Below are 7,212 nucleotides of genomic sequence, written 5' to 3' on the forward strand. Positions count from 1 at the left end.
TACAGTTCAAACTTTTGAATTATCAGACAAATAATGGGGCTTCATTAAGCCACACAAAATTTTTTAATATCTTTTAAATAATTCATTTACATTAAAACAGTTTGATTGGTTATTTTGAGAACCAACTGGTTAAACTAGTTTGAAATCGATTCAACTACTAATTTAATTGATTCTTTAGCTTGTTTCAACCAATTTGTATTGGTTCGTAGGTCAATCAAGTTTTTACCTCACACTAGACTGATACCCCAATAGTTCTTAGTCTACCTGGCTAGTGCAATTCAATTTAAATAACATTGGATTTTGGAATTTATGTTTATATTTTTAAAATCATTTTTATATTTTATATTTAATTTTGAAAGATTTTTTTATAATTTTTAGTTTTTTTAGAAATTGTGATTTTTGAAAATATAAATTTTTATTTTTATTAAAAATATGAAAAATTTTATTTTTTAAAATTTTTATATATATTTAAAAGGTAAGGACCAAATTAAAAAAATAGTAAATATTGAGGGCTAAGAAAATTATTTTACTTTTGACATTGTTAATTTTAATTTCAAGATTAAATGAGGACAAAGATTTTTTGATAAAAAAATACGTCTCAAAATTAAAGTTTAAAAATTAAATTTTAAATTTTGAAGAGTATAAGACTTTTGACATATTTAAGCCTTCTCCCTTGGCATTGGAGGGAAAAAATAGGTGGATGTAGTTAAGAGTTCCTTATATTATAAGGACATGATTAAATTAGTCTCTCAAGATTAAATTTAGAATAGATTTAATATTTATTGTTTAAAAATTATCATTTATTGTTTAACAAAATTAATATTTTTAAAGTTTTTATGATATTATAAATAAATTTTTTTGTTTGAAATTAAACTGTAATAAAAATAATTTTTAAGATATTTTTTATACAATAAATATTAACTATGTTACAATTTGGATTTATTTGATTGTTTTTAATAGTATAGGGACTAAATTGAACTAATTTGATCCATACCCTATAATATAGGGACTCTCTCAAGTACTTTAACCGAAAGAAATGTCTATGCGTTTCGTTGGCGAATCAGGACATGACACATGGATCCACTTTTAACATTAAGTAGCTTAAAAGACCAAAAAGGCCCTTTACCTAATGTGGTTTGGTCTTTGTTTGGGCTAGGGACTGAGCTCAAAACGAAATCCTGTTTAGAATCCAAAAGGCCATACGCAATACTATTTTAGGCGACTCAATAACCCAATTATTGCAATTAATTAAATAGTTAAGTAACAATTATGAAAGAGATCTTTCACGAAGGCATAATCATAAATTTACGCTCACTGTTTACATTTTCTAACAATTTGCCTTTTATTCTTTACTTTTTTAAAGTTAAATTTCGCGAAAGAGTCAAATTATTTTTTTTAAAGAAAATGATTTTAAAACAGTAATTTTTAAATGTTATTGGCTTGGCAACTCGAATGGTAGTTCATGTGCACATTATGTTAACATAATATTATTTATCTTATATATCATATGAACAAATAATTTAAAATTTATAAAATAAAATAAAATTAAAAATATAAAAATTTCATAAAAATTTAAAAAGGAATAGCATGAAATATACGTGAATTTTCATGCAAGTTGCCGTAGATGGCCAAATTTGATTCTTTAAAAGATTGAATGCTAAATTTAACTCAAAAAATAAGAGCTAAATTAATAAAAGATGTAAATGTTAAGAACTAAATTTAATATTATGTGATAAATAAATAATTTCAAGCTGCAAATTGAAAGATACTAATTAAAACAAAAGTATTGTTATAATATCGGATCTATAATGTAAAATTATTATGCTCTTTGGGAGTTATTAAAGAATTATCATCTTTGAGATTTTATTGAACTTTTTAGAAAAATTGAAAAGCATCTCTCAACTTCAAACCCCTAATCTTAATATATTAGCGGTATGATGCTCTAACAAATATTAAACTTTAAAAGAAGGGATAAATCTCTAAACTATATATAACTTTTGGTTTAACGTGTAATTTTATACATTAATTTTGATTTTGTGCAACTTTATATATGAAATTTTGATTTGATTAAATTCTTATAAATTATTAACACGGTTATTAATATAGCACCATTTAATATTTATACATTTATCTAATATAAAAATAAATTGATATATTTTTTTAAAATGTATATGATTGAATCAAAAGTAAAGTTTAATGTATATATTTAAACTACAAACAAAGTTTCGTGTGTATAGTTGCATCAAATAAAAAATTACGTATCAAAATACACATTAAATCAAAATTTGTATATAATTTAAAGATATATTTCTTAAAAAAAATAAAATTAAAAGGGTTTATATATCAATGGAATGCTTAACGTAACAAACACTTAACTTACTGTAATCATTCTAAATGTAGCAACACTATTAAAATCGCCCGCAATTTTGTGAACTTCAACTGGTTGTAAAAACCCCATTGCCGCCGACACATCAACTATTTTACTATCCTCTTAGTAGACAAGAATAATCTCCCAATTCATTCTTAAAAACCTCTTGATAATTCTCACCAACACATTAGTATCCTATATGGACTCTCACTCTTTAACCAAAAATATTTTCTGTGAATTATCCATCTCTAATATACATTAGTAGATAGGGGTGAATACAAGGGTAGTAAAAAAAATGTAAAATTGCAATTTTAATTTTTTAAAGATAATCAAATTATAAATTAATATAGAGTAAAATTACGTTTTGGCCTCCAAGAAAATAAAAAAAAATTTATATTTAATCCCTCAAAAATAATGAAATCATAAATTAATAAATGATAAATTTTATATTTTATATTTTATATTTTAACATATCAAAATTTTATAATTTAAAATTTAATCCCCAATCTGCCATGCTTATTGCAACCCCTCCGAGGCTCCCAAAGTACATCAGAGCCAGAGACGTGCCAATATTCATAGCAAAGCCCATTATCTAGGCTCATAATTTCTTATTTTAACAGTTTCATTGCATTTTTACCTTGAACAAAAAAATATTTTTCAACTAATTTATTTTTTTGAAAAAATAGGAAACCCAAAACAACCTGTTAACCAAAAATTGTTCCAAATAAATACAAATATACTGAAATTTGGTTTAATCATTTTCAGTAAAATTCATTCCAAAATTATATGAAGTTGAACTTTCTTTCCATTTTTGGCCTATTCTTGGTTGATATTGATGCTTCTTTTAATAATTTTGGCCAAAATTAAAGCATGTTGTTAATATTTCTATAACTATAGATGCTTCTTTTGTTTACATATTTATCGAGTATTTTAGTATTTTCAGCCAAAATTAAAGCATATTCTATTAATTGAATGTTTGTAAGATTGAGTTGTTTTAACCATTGATGGTGAGAAAATTCATATCAAAATTGGTTTAGAACTTAAAAGAGTTTTAAATTCAATTTGTTGATTAATAGTTTGGATTCCGCATGAATTGTTTGAGTATTAATATTTGAGGGTTATCTAATGGCGGGAGGAAAATTCCTTTGGTTAATTGAGATTCTATTTGTCAACCGTGTGTCTGTAAAGGACTAGGATTCAGGATTTAGAGGATCAAAACTCTCTTTCTTATTAAAGTTGGGTTTTAACATTGCAACCAAGATGAAGCTTTATGGGTCCAAGTCCTCAAATCTAAGTATGAGATGAAGGAAAGGTTGCCCGAGAGCATAACATGAGGAAAATGTTCAGCTATATGGAGAGCCCTTGCTAAGGTTTGACCTTTGTTACGTGAAAATTTATGCTGGTCTATGGGGTGAGAGATTCTATTAGATATTGGAAAGATCCATGGATCCCAAACCTGGGTCCTCTGATACATAATGTGTCTTCTCATAATAATCTGGTGTCGAATTGTTTTTTAAGCGAAATGGTTAATAATGATGGATCATGGAACTTAGACCTATTTAGAGTATGGTTTCTTGAAGACATTGTTAAAAGAATTGTTAGCGTTCCTCCCCCATCCTTCAACAGGGAGCGATTGAATTAATTGGATTGGTACCTCGTAGGTGCCTTCTCTATCAAAAGTGCTTACGAGTCTCTCCATCAAAATACATGGAATTCAAATGATAGATGGTGGAAGATTATTTTGAAGTTTCAGGGACCTCAACGTGTAAGGGTTTTCTTATGGCTAGTATACAAGCAATGTCTTCTAACTAACGTGGAAATATCATGGAGGGGGATCAAACAAAATAGTTATTGTTTGTCGAGTCAGCATGGGACTAGAGACTTATTACATGTCCTTAGAGATTCCGCAACTGCTACTAAGGTATGGCTAAATGCCGTACCTATCAGTATCCGAAACAGGTCCTTTTCTGGCAATCTTTTCGAGTGGATGGAAATCAATTTGGGTTTTCAAATATGGTTACCAAATGTGGGGGTTCTTTGGTCTATTCTCTTCAGTTTAATTGCTTGACACATTTGGAAAAATAAAAATCTCTTTATTTTCCAAGGGATATTGAGGAGCTCTGCTGATACCATTAAGTCTTCAATAAGCTGGGCAAAACAATATATTGCAACACTTAGAATGATTCCTTTGGACAACTCAAACTCTCTCATAACTCAGATTCAATGGATAATTGGATTTTTTTATATACTGATGGAGTTGTTAAGCACAATACAGGTAAGGCTACTACCGGGGGGTGGCGTACAGTCAAGATGGACAATGGATCGCAGGCTACAACAAGTTCTTGGGTTTTGTTCAGTTTTTGATGTTGAGTTATAGGAAATTTTAGATAGTCTAGTTTTCATTCAAAGAGAGGGTCACAAGAGGGTCCTCATCCACACCAATAACTTAGAAGCGGTCAAAGCCCTTCAAGATATTCATTCGACTGAAGCAAACTCAGCCTTGTTCAAAAGGATTCATATGACCCAGCAAACAATTGAGCAAATGAGAAATTAAGTATATTCCTAGAGAAAAAAACTCAAGTTGCGGATCGTCTAACCAAGATGGCTTCAAAAAGAAACTTAGCATTGCAAGTATTCGACAAGATTCTTGAAGAGTTAGTAGCTGCTGTTGAGTCAGCTAGAGCAACAAATTTGATTATGTGTGTTTAAGATAGTTTATTTGTGCTTTTTCACCAAAAAAATATTATAATACTTTTATAATATTAGGTTTTTAAAATTAATTAATGATTTGAAATTTTTAATGATATTTAAAAAAATAAATTTATTTAGTGTTTGTGCCTATTAATATTATAGTTTTTTTTTAATTTTGATTTTTTAAATTAATTAATTAATTTTAAAAAATAAATATATTTTAAAATGTTTTTAGAATATTTTCAACATTAAAAGTTAATTTTTAAAAATATATTTTAAATTTTAAATTTTATTTAGTATATATTTGTGTCAATTTGTTTTATAGTTTGTATTTCCTATAATGTGGGCTCAATTAAGTCTAAAATAATGTGTCAAATTTATTAATTTATTTGGTTACTTGATGGACGTACGAGTTAAAAGTTAATCATTACAATTTGATCCTCCCTTTACTTGTTAAGCTTACACACATAAAATAAAATAAAAGAAAGATTATAGCCTCCATTATTTAGGGTTTGCGTAATTAATAGAAGAGATCAAAAGGGCGGAATAAATTTATCAAGTGTTATTCTTTGTATTTTCGTCCAGTCTAATGGATGGCCAACTTCAATTCTGTATTAAGTATTTCTTGAACTTGTGAAAATCATGTAAAATATTTTAGATCTAAATATAGTTCAAGATGGGGAAAACAATTTATTAGGTGTTCTTGTTTGTGTTCTTCATCAAGCCTAATGGCCAACTCCAATTCCACATCAAGTATTTCTTGAACTTATGAAAATCATATTATTCTAAAAACCCTATATCATTGATTATGCAATATAATAAATTTTGCATATGATATCAGAGCCTGAGTTAAAGAAAATATGATTTTTCAAGTGATTTGTAAATGTTTCAAATAAACTACTTATACCACTTAATTAATTTTATTTTATTATTGATGATAATTAAAAATTACGTTTCTTAAATTTTTTTCTACATATATTTTATAACTAGCCTTAATATTTTATTATGATTTGTAAAAATTATTATGTTGCCATGAATTGATAAATAAAATTGAATATTTGAGATTTATATATTCTTTATTTTGCCAATATTTCTTATTGATATATATGACCCATCGGTTTTTAATCTTTAAATCTTAGTTAAATAAAATGTTTTTGTTTTTTTTTTTTCATTATTGCTAAAAAAGAACCAGAAGTTATAAGATGAAAACCGTAAAATGAGAAAGAAAAGATTTTGGTGCACAATGATGATGTTGATTATTATTATTTATTTACAATGACTAAGCGGATGATAATTATAAGTTTTTTTTTTCCTTTTCTTTATTATTTTAAGAATTAATTCAATGATAATTGTTAATTATGATATTTATATGACATATTTATTTTAAGTTTGATATCTATATGATATATATATATATTGAAACTAATAATCAGATTGGGGTTTATTAAAATAACTCAATAAATACATAAGTATAAACTAAGGGTCTGTTTGATTGGTTGTAAAATGTTTTCCGTAAAATGATTTCTGGAAAATGTTTTACTTTTCTGTAAAATGACTTACTGGAAAATATTTTCTGGTGTTTGATTGAATCTGTGTAAAATATTTTCTGCTGTTTGACAGATTTCCTGAAAATATTTTCCGGAAAAGTTGTTTTTTACATATATTAATATATATTAATAAATTTTTATATTTTAAATTGTTTTTACATATATTGCAATGATTATTTATAATAATACTCAATAATAAGCTACAATATTGATCGTTATAAATTGAAAAAATATTATCCACAATGAATACTAGTAAGAATATTGAATAATTATAAATTGCTTCGAAACCATAATGAGTACTAGAAATAATATTATCCAAATACATAATTAGTAGTACACCACATAGTAACAACATTGTCCAAGTGCATAATATTACAACACATAAAAGTATCAATATCTTCAACCCTGAGAAAATTTTTGAAGCCAAATTTTTCTATGCTTCTTACTTTTAACTAAAAACATTTTGGCCTCTGATTCATGACTCCCTAGATAACTAAAAACATTTTGAAGCCAAATTTTTCTATGCTACCCTCCTACTGTACAGAATATAGTGATTTTGAACATCAATTATTTGAACATCACAGCTTTGAAGATGCTTTGGGAGGG

This window comes from Gossypium hirsutum, chromosome A08 (assembly GCF_007990345.1).
Source record: "Gossypium hirsutum isolate 1008001.06 chromosome A08, Gossypium_hirsutum_v2.1, whole genome shotgun sequence".
Taxonomy (NCBI): Eukaryota; Viridiplantae; Streptophyta; class Magnoliopsida; order Malvales; family Malvaceae; genus Gossypium; species Gossypium hirsutum.